We start from the raw sequence: 17,567 nt of genomic DNA, 5'->3' as shown, positions 1-17,567 counted from the left end.
AAAAAAAAAAAAAAAAAAAAACCACCAAAATATTCAGTTTAACTAAGTAGCCACTCTGCAAAATGACTAAGTCCAAATTAGGTACAAAAAGTTACACAGAAAAATGACAAAGTCCTGAAAAGTTATGTTTTAGTTACATCTGAAAATGGCTAAGTCCAAAAAGGTACAAAAAAGTTATACAGTAAAATGACAAAGTCCAGAAAAGTTATCTTTTAGTTACACCAGAAAATGGCTAAGTTCAAAAAGGTACAAAAAAGTTATACAGTAAAATGACAAAGTCCAGAAAAGTTATATTTTAGTTACATCTAAAAATGGCTAAGTCCATTTTAGGTACAGAAAAGTTATAACTAAAATGTAACTTTTTCTTGAGGTACAAAAAAGTTACAGAAAAGTTATAACTTAGTTATAACTTATTTCGGTATGGGTAGTGTAAAATAACCAAATATAAAGTTTGATTCAAATATTCAGAATAATTACTAAGATATAGGGAATCAAAGGTTTAGAAAATGTTAAAATTACCTTGTAAAATGACGTTGAAAAAAGACATTCAAACTGAAGCTTTTATATCATAAAATTTATATCATATATTTGAAATACGTATCTGATTGGAAAAAACCTTACTTTATCACATGAAAACATACTTGAAAAATTTATGCATAAATCCTCTCCTTTTCTTCTACATGCACTATTTAATTTAATTCTTTTCGTTAAAGTATATCTAAATCATACACTTGTCAAAATGGTTTCATTGTTATATGCTCAGATATACGGTTCAGAGAAAAGTTAATATTAAATAAAAAAACAAACAAATAAAAGATATATGTTGAGATACTTTATAGACTTGTATTTTATTTACTTGTAGTTTGTGAAAAATATTTTTAATTTTTTTTTAAACAGAATCCATAAGATAAGACTGATAACATTGCGTCTTCCTTGTAATTATAGAGTTCATTGTTTGATAATTTTTCATCATAAGGATATTTTTTTTTTTTTTGTTTTATTCATGACCTAAATAAATTTATGAAAGAAAGCTTGAAGGGCGGATACAGAAAATTGATCGGCAAGGGGGGGAGGGGGGCATCTACAGTAACACAATCCATTTAAAATTTTCTGACAAGTTAAAAGAATGAAGTTTGAGGATGTTTTCTGACAAATTAAATGAAGTTTGAGGAAGGGGTAGGGGGCAATATGTACCTACAATAGTGAACATACATGTATGAATTGTCCTACATTCGTAGATATTGATACAGGCAATAATACGTGCCGAGACAATCCCTTACCCCTTTTACATGGGTAATGTATGTTTCTTACGATATTGATATTAAAACTTTTCGGGGGAAAAAATTCTCATCTACCTACCGACCTAATTTTTTCATCCTGAGTCAAGAGCTCGAGAGGGCATACAAACACTATTTTAAAGTTGGCCATATTTCCTGCAATATTGGCGTAAACCGTCACAGTATTTGCACCACCTATTTGCTCTGTACCGACTTAAGCAGATCAATATTCGTATGTCTTGCAGTGAACATGTAATCTTACAAAAACTGAGGATAAAGATGTAATTTTCATATTATCATCATATCTTTATACGGTCACTATAAGTTCAGAATATATTTTGAAGTTTTTTTAATGTCACATGTACATTGATTCACCATGTACCCCCCCCCCCCTTTTTTTCGCTAAATTTCGTTTGAAGAAAAAAATCAAAAGCTTAGGCCTACATTTGTGGTTCTCAAATTTTGTGGAAGTATAATCGCTTAGTTTGGGTCTAATAAGATATGTCGTTGATCGAGAGAGAGGGAATGTTGGCAGTGAAATGAGTGGCGCTGTGGGCCGGAAGTAGTAGTGCCGTATTCCTAGGACTCTTCCCGAAATCACATACATGTATTATAAATCTAAAGTAACGAGTAAATCAGTTTCAAAGTTTATTAAAGCTTTTATCAATGGACAACAATTTTAACATTTAAGAAATGTATGCGGGGACACAGACGGAAGTGGCCAGTAATGCGTCGGGCCTCTGAACTGACACATACAATTCAGATACTGGTATATAACAGAACTCTTTGACAACAATTAGCGAATTGAGTGATAAAATGACGTGTTGAGTAAATTACATAGTCTGTGAAAAGCTTAGATAAGATGCATGGACATGAAAGAAGTTTAAATTTAATAATTACTTGATTTTTTTTATATAGGACATTAAAAAGTGTTGAGGGCAATTTACACTCTGTCCCTTTATAGTTCACAACCGTTATCCAGAAAGTGTCACTAATAATTAAGTAATTTGTAGTCAAGGAATAAATGAAGATTTGCAATTAAATTGATAAAAAGAATATATGTTTTTAAATAATATTCAAACTAAGATTTATTTCAAGAGTCAATTTTGCACGTTGATAGAAGTATTTATCTCAGATTTAGAAAGAAATCAAATTTTCTTCGCTGACACTAACAACCTGTCATTTCAGGCTCATAAAATTTTGACATGTTGTACTAGTATCTATGAAACGCCCATTGACCTTAGGTCTGATTTTGGACGATTGGATATTTTTGTATCTATCTACTGAGTAACCTCTGGTGGTATCGCCGACATTGCTGAGCACTGCCATTTTTTGTCGAAAAGGGATTAACCCCTTACCGAAATACAATTTTTCTTTCTTTGTTTTTTTTTTTGTTTTTTTGTTTTTTGTTTTGTTTATTTTTAACTTGTCATTTTAAGTCTCCCTTTTTCCCTGAAAAAAAGTTGTTACGTACATGCCTAAAGAAATATGATTCATTTAAAAAAAATAAGCAGTCATTCATTATATTTTAAAACAATTCAAAGATTAAACTGAACTTATTGCAAACCTTCCTACACAAAAATGACCCGGTATTTATTTTCATAACCTTTAAAGCAGACAAACACTTCATCTTTGTACTAAGAAATTAAAATGATAATCAGGTGCAATATTACAGGGAAGTAAATATGTGTTCAATCTTTCAGGTTTAATTTCCCCGTAATTTGGGGGTTTTATACATAATAAAGCATTATTTACTAGGAATTAAATAAAGGCATGTTGTATTGGGAGGGGGGGGGGTGTCCATACATAATTTTTCAATGGTAATTGATTGATATAGAATGAAGATGTTCACTGAATGGCTAATTGCACCACCTCTAACAACCCCAGCCCCATTATTTGTAGCAAAGTCAAATCTACCCATATTAATGCATTTTTAAAAAATCCTGGTCAATTTTTTTTTTCGTTGCAGCATTTACTTTTTTCTCATTTTTTTACGGTTGGTCCAAGACTTTAACAAATTATACTAGATTTTATTCTCAAATTTCAAGAATTATGTATCTTAGGAAACACATTAGTCTCGTTCAACCAGAAGCAAGGCTGTCTCCGTAAACAGTAAAACCGACGGTTCTGTACTTGAATGAGACAACGAACACATTGACCCGTAAATGACCGTGATGAAGGCAAATCGTCATCTATCGTGTTTATAATTGTTTTGAAAAAATAAATCAGATGTTATTTTCATTAAATTTATGCTTCACAAAGAATCAACCTTTTCAAACTTCGTCATTTGCTACATGTATAGAGCTGAACAAAATCTTAATCGCATATATAAACCTATATGCTGGGAACGGTCTAAGATTTTTCTTTTCATTTATTATAAAGTATTTCACTTCGGTTAATATGAATTTGTGTTAAAAAGGATGTGTACATGTGGAGGTATATATCAATTATGTGCATGTACGATCACTTTCAATGTATGAAAACTCGGATTAAAAAAATAGCACCGCATTATATCAGCAAAATTTAATATTCAATATTGGAAATGTCCATTTATATGGAACTTAGCTCTAAAAATTCATATTTACTTTTTTCCCCTGATATTTCATTTGCTCTAAATGATATAAACAACAATGAAATAAGTTGATAGAGCTCAGGTAAAAATGTTGGAAAATTTAACATACGCAACTTGCATTTTATGACGTTATCTTTACCAGCGTTTTTCTCATTATGACGTCAAAATACATAAGGGCCCTTTTCGCATGGGACGGCTCATTTAAGAAGCGTTTAACTGTTAAATGTGACGAATGAGTCGTAATTGGTATCTTTATAAATGATGTTTGGCGTTTTTCTGTGTAAATTCTGCGCTATTTTCATTTTTTAAAATAAATCTTAAAATTCTTGCATTTTTGAAAGACCCATGATATATTTTAAGGCATCTTTACTACAAGAAAATATAATGTAATTTTACATGCAAAAACATCACATATAAGGATTGTTATTCGGACAGAAGACCTCTCGTTGCTCACAACGAGAATCTAGTTATTATTATTTTTTTTTTTGACTTTCTAATTTTGTGCACAGGATTTCTCAAACACTGTTGGATGGATTTACATGAAATTTTCAGGAATTATGTGTTGTAACATAAATTTACAATATCCAAGAGAAAATCTGAAAATTCACCTCCAGTGCCAAGTTACAGACCATTTCCTGATTTCAAAATGACATTTTGTCCGCGGATGATCTCAAGAATGACAAGAGATATCAATGTCAAACTTTTAGGGATTATAGATCGTGATAGATACTAGCCTGGTCGCTACTTTTCGTTCGTCATCGGCACTTCTGGTCACTCACGGAAGTGATTTTCAATTTTTTCAAACTTTTTTATTTTTCTATGAAATTGATAGGGCTAATAAAGAGTCTTATTAGATTGCAAAATATATAATTTGTTTTTAAAACTTCTTAAACTATTTTTTAGATATTCAACTCTTAGGATTGCCATAAACATTGGGTCTATGTTTACACTTTATCTGTTAAACACTTCAAATTAAAAACTGTTATTTCATATATATTTTATGTATGTCAGGAATGAGAAGTTAGAGGGATTGCACAGCGGTAATAAATATTGTGTTATAAGCAATAACTTTTCAAGAAGCTTGCCTAACTAAAGCAATCAATATTTATAGAAAGTTTTACATCGCATTTTTTTTTCTTTGGATGTGGGCTCATCTCCGACTTGAACAATAGAAAACTACAAATATAAGAAAACCAATATTTTTAAAGATTGTTTAATAAACATAAATGGTACAAGTATCAGACTCCTTCATTGTCATAGGGCGAGACATGTTTTGTTGCGAAATGTTCCAGTCTATTTCTTACTAGGGTGTAAGCAAAAACTCTCTTGGAAACAGCAGTGCATTCATTAACAATATAGTGCGGTAACACTTGACTTACATTTTTACATGTGAACACGCTTACTTCATCATGCTTACACAGGTCAACATTCATTTCACTCAGTCATGTTGCATCTGGCTGTTTTGGTGTGCTGTTTTGGTGTACAAATGTTACAAATGCTTGAAAATTTCCATATTTTAACCAATAACCCCCAAGTTTTCTCCAGGGGGTTAATATTTGTTTTCTATGTGTATGTTGTTTACTACATGTACATGTATATATTTTATCAGTCATGCATCTCTTATTACTTTGTTTGCTTCTTAAGTGTTACCATGTATACTTTAATGCTTATCTCCAATACCCTGGAGACAGATCAGTTAAATTAACGCACTGTAAGTCAGTTGTCAGTCCCCATGATCTAACATTGTTGAGTTTTATATAAAATGCAATTTTCCTAGAATACTTTTTTTGTGTGTGAAAAGGGGTGCATATTTTAAACCATGGTAGGATTTTGACAGGTTTTTCTTTCCTTTCAGGTGAAGCACAGCTATCATATGGACATACCGAAGTATTACCTAGAGACATAGAAAATTTCTTGTTGTTCACCCCTTTCTTTAAAACCTTGGTAAATTATTACTGGAACATAAACTTGTTAAAAAATGTTATATTTATAATCTGTTGATAGCTAAATTATTTTGAAAAGCCAGTTAATAAAATTAATTTGAGCTGCATATTCATCATCTTCGTGTATGCTCAGCGCCATTAACAATGTTATTTATAAACAATTACACATTCCTTTTCCATGTGCTTGTGTAATCATACTACCTAATCAGCCAGACATTCAGTTTAAAAAAAGCAATTTAATAACAATGAAACAAAATATATTTTGGTATCAAATAACACAGTGGAAATTCATTTTAACATTATTTATTTCCTGCCCTTCTTTAAATGGTTTTGATTGTTTTCATTATGATAACTGAGCGGTCGATTTATAACCCTTGAACATCTGATTCATCTTTCATATGTATAGTTGTGTGTTGATTAGTCATTAAAAGCTTGTTAATTGTAATTTTACTTTATATTTATCGGCCTCCTCTGTAATTAATTGAGAGTTAAAAAAGGAAATATCAATCCTGTTGGTAACTATGTTATAATAACTTGTGCTCTGTACACAATAATATTTTCTCTGTGAACATTACCGCAATGTGTAAAGACATGATTAACTTATGGTTCAAACTGAAATTTAACAATATCTCATGCTTTGTTGAAATAAATTTAGTTCTGCGAGGATAAAGACAATGTATAATGTCAAGATTGCCGTTAGCTAAAAAGAAAAAAACAAGAGGCCCATGGGCCACATTGCTCACCTGAGCAAACTTGGCTAGGAAAACGCATAAATCAGTTTAGTATTGAAAAGTTAAAATGGAGGGGGGACTTGAATTTTAAACTACCTGCAAATGCTTCCATATCAATATAACATATGTCTTGAGCAGATTTTTTCCTATATATTCCCTAGTTAAAAAAATTTATCCCCCATTGTGGCCCCTCCCTACCCCCCCCCCCCATGGGGGGGGGGGGGGGGGAGGGATCGTCATTTGAACAAACTAAAATCTACACTATCTGAGGATGCTTCCATATCAATATGACTAAACATGGTTTTTGTGTTATTGAAAAGATTTTTTCCTATATATTTTCCAATGTAAAACTTTGATTCCCCACTGTGGCCCCATCCTACCCCGGGGGGGGTTTTGATTTGAACAAACTTGAATCTACACTACCTTATGATGCTTCCATATCAATATGACAAAACATGGTTTTGCTGTTCTTGAGAAGAAGATTTTAATTTTTTTTCCCTATACTCCTAAGTAAAACTTTTGATCCCTCAATGTGGCCCCACCCTACCCCTGGGGCTCACGATTTGAACAAATTTGAATCTACACTACTTGAGAATGCTTTCATAGCAGTAAGACTAATCATGGCTTTGCTATTCTTGAGAAGAAGATTTTTTAAAGTTTTTTCCTATATATTCCTATGTAAAACTTTGATCAACAATTGTGGCCCCCAGTGGTAATGATTTGAACGAACTTGAATCTACATTACATGAGGATGCTTCCATATCACTATGACAAAACATGGCTTTGCTGTTCTTGAGAAGAAGATTTTTAAAGTTTTTTTTCCTATATATTCCTACGTAAAACTTTGATCAACAATTGTGGCCCCACCCTACCCCTGGGGGTCATTATTCAAACAAAGTTGAATCTACACTATCTGAGAATGCTTCCTTATCAATATGACTTAACAAGGCTTTGCTGTTCTTGAGAAGATTTTTCCTATTTTTTCCTATATATTCCTATGTAAAACTTTGATCCCCCATTGTGGCCCCACCCTACCCCCAGGGGTCATCATTTGAACAAACTTGAATCTACACTTCCTGAGGATGATTCCATATCAATGTGATCAATCATGGCTTTGCTGTTCTTGACAAGAAGATTTTTAAAGATTTTTTCCTATATATTCCTACGTAAAACTTTGATCGTCCATTGTGGCCCCGCCCTAAACCCTTGGGGGTCATGATTTTGACAAATTCGAATCTACGCTATCTGAGGATGTTTCCACATGAGTTTCATCTCTCTTGAGAAGATTTTTAAAAGAGGGCATGGCCCCTCATTTGAGCAAACTTGAATCCCCTTTACCCAAGGATACTTTGTGGCAAGTTCGGTTGAAATTGGCCCTGTGGTTTGAAAAAACAGATGGATAGACAGACAGAGGGTCAGACAGACAGTCAAACAGAGAGACGAATGCTGGACAAAATGTGTTCAGAAAAGCTCACTTGAGCCTACGGCTCGGGTGAGCTAAACACAGAGGTAATCAAAGATTGCGAAGCTCATCTGTACGAATGTTATCTATAAGTAAGACAAATCTCACATCATATTCTTTTTCTAGTTAGTGTACATCCCAAGATCAATATCAGGGGTGTGCAATTACAAAAATTATTTACTAGCCCATCGAGCTAGTGGCAGTAACAAAGTTACTAGCCCAAGGTTGCCAGTCACTAGCCCTTTACCTATCAAAAACAATACATGTATAACAAAAAGGAAAAATAAATTTAAGTTGAAATAAATAAAACAAATAATGGTTTGGGCTTTGTTATTGTCAGGCACTTCTCCCTATTCTTATCGACTATAATTGTCACTGAAACGACTGATGATAGCAACACACAAAACATATAGGTTAAAACAAATTAAAGATTATGATTTCACAACAAAGTCAATTCGTACATCAATTCAGTCTACGTAAATACATGTATACTTTTGTTTTAGATTTACTAGCCCGATGGGCTAACGCAGTATAGATTTATGATAGCCTGACCTCTAAAATTGGTAGCCCCAGGCGTCAGGCGATGGTTAGTGCACACCCCTGAACATACCGTATATACTCGCCTGTAAGTCGGTCCGGCTATAAGTCGGTTTTATTTTTTAAGCTTACATTAAAGGGATTGACCCGCTATAATACCAATATTTTTATAACTCGCCTATAAGTCGGACAGGGGTTTTTGGACCAAAGTTTAACTCCCAAAAAACCGACTTATAGGGGAGTATATACGGTACATGCAAATTGGTTGAAGTAGGACATATAGTTACCATAGTTATAGAAATAGACCTGCTCAAAAAACCTTTAACCTGTTTAGTAATCAAGAAAATTTTGGTCAGTTCCAACATCCACAGCAAGTTTGGAAGTTTTCGTCCTTAGATGCACCATCTATGCAAATTAATCATAACAGCTAGGCCATAATATTATATTGCTATTTCAAAAAAATTACCCTGGTCACTCATCTGGAAAATGTAAGTCCGACTAAGATTCAGAATCCAAGGCAAGTCTGGAAATGTCAATCCCTAGATACATCATCCATGCAGATTTGGTAAAAATATAGCTTAAATTCACTGATATGGAAAATCTACGTCAAATCAAGCATCCAAAGCAGGTTGGTTAATGTACATCTCTAGATGCAAGTTTGGTCCAGGTAGGGCTTATAAGTTACTGTACGTGTATTCTAAAAAGCGGGCTTCATATTTTAGCGGCTTTGGCACAGACAACAATGTGCTAATTTATAAATACCGCTTAGAAATCATTTATATATACAATACACGGCCCAGACATGTGTAGCACTAATTCATGATTACGTCAACAACTCGTTACCCAGTGACTGCGCTAAATTTTGAATACACCAATTTATGTACACGTACAGTACTTTGGAATGGACCTGCTCCAAAAACTTTAACCTGGTCACTCAGCTGGAAAATCTTCATCAGATCCAGCATTTGAAGCAAGTGTGGTAGTGTCCATCCCTAGATGCATCATCCATGCAAGTTTGGTCCAGGCAGGGCTTATAGTTACTTGGGAATGGACTTGCTCCTAAAACTTTAACTGGGATGCAGACACTAACGCTGACACCAATGTGTGAGTATAGCATAAGCTCATCTTGACTTCATTGAGGTGAACTAAAAATGCAATAATTGTCCATATACATGTATTTATGACAATCATGGTTTTGCTGTTCCTGAGAAGAAGTTTTTATTGTTAAAGCTTGAGCACCCATTGTCACCCCACCCTACCCTGGGGGTCATGATTTGTAAAAATTTAAATCTACCCTACTGAAGGCCCAAATAAAAAATACCTTTGTTTCCCCTAATGCAACTGACCCACTTCATTTGCGCCGACTGAAAAGTTTTCTTTAATAAGATTATTCAAATATTTTTTTTATTGTTTATCAACTTTATAAAATACAATGTCATCAAAATCCATTTTTATCATAATATGGTGGCTTTTGTTCTACTCTTGATTTGGCGCCCACAACATGTGATCACAGAGGGTTAGTTCCTGTTATAAACCAACAGAGACGTATCAATCTCAGGCCTGTAGGAGGCAATTTCAGTTTGGGGGTGCACAACCACACATTTTCAGTTGGGGGCACTATCAGCTACCAGAAATTCCTTGACAAGCAATAAAAAAAATATATGTATATGGCCTACAACCATGAATCTTATTATATATCTTTAACTTATTAGAATCCTACACTCTTGAAACATTTCATGAATTAAATATACCATGACTTAGGAGTGTTTCAATGGTATTTACAAATGTGTCTACTAAAATTAAGGTACATGTACATAGTAAACATCGCAAAGCCTGCCTCATGAGCAGATGAGGGGCCCACCTTGTGTATACATATCAATAAATTTCACTGCATTTCATTCGTTTGGATCTAATAAACAGTTTATGTATGATTCTATTTTTACTATATGGGACCATGGGAGTTTAAATATATATGTCTTTGTATAATTATTTCATCTTGATAAATATAATTCAGATTTCTTCATGCCTTTTATTTATGGTTTAAACTTCATGACTTTAACATTAGATATTAATATGGCATTTTAATTGTTTTTTAGATATGGTTTGGTTGAATAAAATACTGTTTATACATGTACACTCTTTCCAAATAGTGTTGAAATCTTTAAAATTGGCTTGTGGTACAGCCTCCTGACGTCCAGTGCAGTTTTCTTTAGTTGGGCCCTTAACAATAGATTGTTTCTTTGCTTTGAAATCCATTTAAAAATTGTTGGGCAACAACATTTGAACATCTACTTGGTGGAGGGCTCAAAATTTAGACTTTTACTTGGCACCTATGGCCACTGATCATTAAGCATCAGTAAGGTATCTTCGTGCCAACATCTATACTGTGACTCTGGACCTATGTTTTTACGGTTTCCTTCGACTGACCAGTCTCCACATCCCACATCGGGACCTGTGACTTAGAATAAGCTCCTAAATTACGCCCTGACTCCAAAACAAAACACTCTAGAATAACTGTGCCATGTGAGGCCCTTGACATTTTGCCTGTGTATAAGCACTTGAAAATATTAGGTTTTAAAAATACACTCGGTTGTCCGATGGTTGAGTATTTGCTAATCTTGTCTTTTTGTAAATATTCAATTTCAATAAATTTATACTTGCCTGAGATATTTCACATGTTCAAATGAATAATATTTGTGAATTAATTTACCATACATATTGCTTTTGAATTTCATTTGTATGATATTCAATTTAAAAATTGGTTCATTTGTTCTTTCTTATTTATAAAGATATTATTCAATTTTTCAGAATGTATTCTCATTACTGCTGTCAGGGAAAAATTAAGTTACCTACCCACCTACCCAACTTGAGGATTTAGGGTTGGGTTAGGGGAAACAAAGATATTTTTAATGATGGCCTAAGGATGATTTCACACAAGTTTCATATTTTCTAGCCCAGTTGTTCTTGAGAAGATGCCATTAATTTGTTACTATGTAAGCAATGGGTAGCAAGCAATTATCTCCCCTTGGAAGAAGGCATGGTCCTTTATTTGAACAAACTTCAATTCCCTTTATCCAAGGATACTTTGTGGCAAGTTTGGTTGAAATTGGCCAAACAATTCTTGAGAAGAAGTACAAAATGTGAAAAGTTTACAAACAGACAGGTGGATGGACAGCTAGATGGACACCTGACAAAATATTAGTAAAGCTCACTTGAAACTCCAGCTCAGGTGAGCTAAAAATGGAGCAAACACTAAACATGACATTCACTCAAGAACTGGAAAGGAATCAATTTCAAGTAAGGCATGACATATAGTTGGGATATATGGATGAAAAAAAACATTTCTAGCATTATATCTTTTTGACAACTAAATGTATATTGCTTCCAGACTATATAAGCTATATCACACTATATAGACTATATCAACAAAGTCAAGCAGCTAGTCAAAGCTTTCAATATTGTAATGAGCATGAAGAATATTTATTTGCATAATTTATGTGAAATGTTTTTTGTCTACTTCACTGCAGTTGATATTTAAATTATTGCAGTGGTCATTTGAAGCCATATCATACATGTACGGTATATATCTTCTCAATTTCTCAAAATCCAAGTGTAAAAATACTGCACACAATGCTACCACTTTTGAGGTCTGAATCTCCCTCTTTTTATCACAGTAGATAAACATGTAGGGATACACAAATCTATATATTGGATGTAGGGAGACAGAAAGAGACAGAAGGATGCATGGATAGACAATGTACACCTTTTTTATGCATAAACTTCTAGGGTCTCTTACCAGTAGAGTTAAAAAAAATTGGTGTCAAAATATTCATCAGGACTTTCTCTTTCAGAAACCATCAAAAACTTATTTTCAGAAATTGGATCCTGACAATCCATTTTCACTTGATGACACTCTTTAACCTATCTGAAGTCTTTTATCTGTACAGATACATAGTGGAGTGACAAAACCATCAAAATTTTGAAATTAATGCACCATCCTACCCTAAGGCTAATCTATACTTTTTTGGACATGCAGGTATATTATTGATCATATGTTGTTTAACTTCCCATTCAAGAATATTTCACTCATATAGAGACATCACCGTACGCCAGTGAAGGGATTCAAATTTAGACCTATTCTCGGCACTCAGGGCCATTGAGCAGTTAGGGTTCTTTAACTTGCCAATGCCCACCGCGAAACGGGACCTCAGTTTTTAAGGTCTCATCTGAAAGACCCTGGTATATTATTAAGCAACTATTTTCATCTGGTCGTAGAAAATTCTATGATCAAAATAAAAAATAATAGGAGGTTAAAGATCAACGATTTAAATCTGACCATAATAATGAACATATTAAAAAAGCTTAAGGAATTCATAAATTTTCTCGGATTCTGCAATAAATTTGTTTGGAAATTTGATTTATACAGTGGAAATATCAATTTCATAGAAAAAGAAGGAAAAATTTGAAGAATGTTCGTCTGTCTGTAAAATTAACTGTCTTAATAGCTTGAAGTAGATTTAATTCAGTGCCGATGTACAGGTTTTTTTGTTCATAAAGTACAATCAGGCAATATTTAGACATGTACATGTATAAATAGTAATTAGGAAATCAAAAAAGAACAATACCCCCCCCCCCCCCCCCCTTTTCACCCAAACCCCAAAATATGAAATATTTTGAGTTTTGTTGCTTTGAAGTAATATTTTTAATTTCACATTAAACATTAATAATTTTGAATATAATGAACTCTAAAAAGTCATTTTCTGTTCCTGAAGCATATTAATAATATATATGACGTCATACACGTTAAAGCATAATACAGTTAAACTTCGTTATCTCGAAGTTGACGGGACCGTTGATGAACTTCGAGATATCCGGGGGTTCGACATATCGAGGGTTATAATTCAAATGAACTTCAAATAAACTTAGTGCAGTGAACATGTACTTAATTGTAAAAACATGTCAATTTCCTTCTTGTTTGAAATTCTGTATACGATTTCTTTGATAAACATGTACATGTATTTAGCAATAAAAAGATTTTTACATCCTCTTTATAATTCACAAAATAAAAAAACTTTGTATAATATGCACAGAAGTATGATTTTTCTACCAACGCGGCATGTCAACCGCTAGCATCGTTTCCCATGTATACATAACCGGATATCGTCTATGCATTGTAAATTTAAAACCGGTCGCTGTCAGAATAACGAAAACGAAATATACATTTTCTTGTACAAGAAAAACATGTTCATACATGTATAATCAGTTAAAAGAAAATTATTTTACCATAATAAAATCAAATGCAAAAGAAAAATCACGCACTTTTGTCTAACAACAGAACAACACTGAATCACAGGACACTATAGCACAAGTTTTTACTGCGACACACGCTTACATGATGGTGTGTATGGACGATTGTAAATTCTGCACGCTCATACAGGAAAAATAAATTCTAATTGCATTAAATTACAGAATTTTGTTTTACTTCGATGTTTATGATTTTCACTTTCATATGCATAAACTATGTATGCGCGCATATTTCACATAGCATTAAATAGCGGTTATCATGATAAACGTACCCAATTGCAAGCCACAAAACAACGTGTCATCCACACGTATGCATTAGACCAATACACACAACCTTGGCTTGCATAATTAAATTCAGGGTAAGCCATACATACACTTCGTATAATTATCGCGCTATTATCTGTTGATCACCGGAACACAGGTAACCCGTGCGTGACAGACAGGTGGGTGTTATCAATTAAGAGTGTCCAGTTTACCTAACGGACTTGATCATCAGTGCGGAAAATTATCCTGACTTCGAGATAACGCATGTGATTTTAATGAATGGGTACACAATTTTACTTCGAGAAAACCGGGGTATTCGACATTACCGTGTTCGACATAGAGGGGGTTATTTTAATAATTTATAAAGCAAATTTCGTCGGGACCGCGGTCTTACTTCGACATATCTGGGGTATTCGAGATATCCGTGTTCGAGATTTCGAAGTTTAGCTGTAATTAACTTTTTTTGTTTTGTTTATAATTAAAGATTCGCTAAACAACTATATCAATTTGAAAGCAGTTTTATCAAGGGCTCCTATACTTTGAAATATATAGGTGTATGCTCAGTGCTTATGGCCTTAACATACAGGGTTCTTTCAGGGGTCACACCTGCTGTCATGAGACAACAGCCAACAGAGTGCTAAAACTCTTGATATTTTTTATCTTCCTCATACAATTTGCAAAAAATAAATATTACTAATTCTTGTCTATGTTTTGAAAGGTTATGATAATAATGAATGTTGACTTGTATATTCTGCCTGTTATAGATTTAGGAACAGAAAGATTTTGGACTTGTATTGGTGATATAGTAGCTATTCTATGAAATGGGACAAAGGAAGCATTGTTTAAATTATTGAAGATACGCATTTGTTAGAGCTGTAATTTTCTATCTTGTTCACTACTACATCACTTTACAAGGATATGTTTCTTTTGAAAAGCAGAATAGAAACTTGATTGAGCTCACAAAATGATAAACCCGCTCCAATAGGAGTTTTCGTCTGGTCGAAGGTGATTTTTTAAAAATTATTCATTCAGGGTTTAAGAAGGAACTGCTTTAACAAAATGGATACCCCCTTTGACAAGTATAATGGCAAAGTCCATGTTTTGATATAAGAAATCCCAAATATCTTTTTGATCAAGACGTAAAATTAAGAGTGCACGACACAACGGTTTAAAATAAAGATTATGGGAAATTTTAATTTAATTTTATTCCGTTGTATAGGAAAATTCAGAATAACAGATGGATACTGGGAAACCCTAAATATCACTATATTAGAAATGTAAAATAACAGGTGCTTATCATAAGGCAGTTTGTACTAAAGATTCTGCATTAAATAGTATAAATTTGCAAGGGAATTGCGGATAATTAAGGGATGTCCACCCTGAGTGTTACGGATATACTGATGGCTAGATACCCCAATCACTTTAATGTACATGTGTACAACCCCCCCCCCCCCCCCCCCCCCCACTTTTCAAGAGGAAGTAAAGTAAGTAACTTTTTTGAATTGTACGTGCTACAACGTATTTTTTCCAACCTGCCTATTCAATGCCAATGTAGTTTCTGTCATTAAACAATATCATTATCTAAAGTAGTATCCAACAGCTATAAATTAGGGAAATGCTCCAGACCAAACAATAATTATTTCCATTTTAGAACATCATGGACACATTCTTAATATATTTCATTTAGACATTATTTACAATATTCACGCATTAAGCAACTTCAATGACCACCATTTTTATACTTTCTTGTCTAGGGATTTGCTAAAGCATGCAAATGACTATTACATGTACTAGTAAGCAATTGAAATTAATCATATTTTCATGCTATAATTTTGCATATGATATTCTTGTAAAAATAAATTTAATTGAGAGTACATTTGCAATTTAACAGTCATAATGAATTTCATATCTTTAGCAGTATGTTCAATGATGTGCACTGATACCCCTATTACAGCACATGGATCAGTTAATCATATCTGCAGGCGATTGAACCAACACAGGTATTAATACCTTTTTTGCACACTGTGTATATTCCTTTATCTGTTAGACAATTAAAATTCTTACAGAAGCCATTGTTGAATATTTGAGTATACCCCTTGGGTACGAGGAAGTTTTCACTTCTATCATTTTAAAAAAATATATTATTTTGTATTGATGTCTAAGTTACAGTCCCTGAAACGTTCTACTTTCCCATTTTTCCATTCGCTCACCGTTCGTTCAGCATGCGTTCACCGTTCGTTCACCATGTGTTCACCGTTCGCTCTCCGTTCACAGTTTTGCGTTCACCGTTCACCGTGCGCTCGCGTTCACCGTTCATAAAGCGTTCAGCGTTCGCTCTTAGTTCCATTCACTTTGCGTTCACCTTGCGTTCAGCGTTCACCTATCGTTCAGTTTTCACTGTCATTCAGAAATCTGAAGTGAAAGGACATCTTTTTGTAGGGAAGGAGTTACAGGTTAATAACTAATGTTTGAAGAATTTATTTATTATAAGAATATTATTTATTTATTTATTTATTAAATTACTGGAAAATAAATGTTGTTATAAGCACATTCTGTACCTATGTAGAACGATGCTGAAATATTAAATTTAACTAAGGGCAATGTGCAAATACTTCAAGCACTGCAACATTTTGTTGTTTTGTTAAAGACGACAAATCGTTAATGGTGATATAATTATCCAAGTCAAATAATTACACAGCAAAATTACGAAAATATTCATTTCTAACACGTTTTTTTTAATTACTACAGAATTATACATAGTACTTCGGATATCCTGTTAATTTATTATCTTTGGAGCGAATTAAATTGATAGTGTGGTTAAAGGAAATATTTATTTAAAATGTACTGCACTACAGAATTTTCTCTACTATAATATGTAAAGTCTATAGTTATAGAGAAAAAAATTCTCTCTTCACCGTAACTTTATATGTTGCCATTCGATATGATTAATCCCCCCTTTCCCCCTAAATCGGTTACTTAGTACTGCATTTCCAGAATATTTTAATTAACATTTTTTAAAGAAAGTTAAGGTCTTTTTTAGAACAAAAATTTCAGTCTCAAAACAAACATGCATCTAAAAAAGTCACAAAACAATAGTAGTTCAAAATGTACACGTGTCGGCGGTGGTATTTGAAATTGGCAGAGAGTATGTATCAAATTCAAGTATTAATGCCCAATGTATTTTATTCATTTATTATTCAAATGTTGGAATCAAATCTAGAAATGATAAAAATAAATGTTATAACTTGTTGGAAATACTCGCACTTCGTCTTTGATGTGACAAAACTTTCACACCTGCACAGTGTCGAATGATTTTGATCGACAGGACAAGCACGTGGACTTCGTGTGAAATCGAAGCAGGAACATAAAAACGAGTATGACTGTCAAACAAATGGATATGATTTGTTGATTAAAAAAAGTTACTTTCACTGTCTGATATATTTAGAAAAAAAAATCAGAGTTTTTGTTTGATATAGG

At 33.3% G+C, this 17,567-nt stretch overlaps 1 protein-coding gene across 2 annotated transcripts in view; it reads right to left on the bottom strand.

The window, feature by feature from the left end:
- Positions 1-17,567, bottom strand: part of LOC133195809 (ubiquitin carboxyl-terminal hydrolase 15-like) — a 427,782-nt gene that overhangs the window by 259,174 nt on the left and 151,041 nt on the right. The window lies entirely within an intron of this gene.

This window comes from Saccostrea echinata, unplaced genomic scaffold (assembly GCF_033153115.1).
Source record: "Saccostrea echinata isolate AGI-Se365-2 ecotype Australia unplaced genomic scaffold, CSIRO_AGI_Sech_v1 ptg000029l, whole genome shotgun sequence".
Taxonomy (NCBI): domain Eukaryota; kingdom Metazoa; phylum Mollusca; class Bivalvia; order Ostreida; family Ostreidae; genus Saccostrea; species Saccostrea echinata.
The sequence above is the reverse complement of the archived record's forward strand: the minus strand, read 5'-3'. Positions and strand labels throughout refer to the sequence as shown.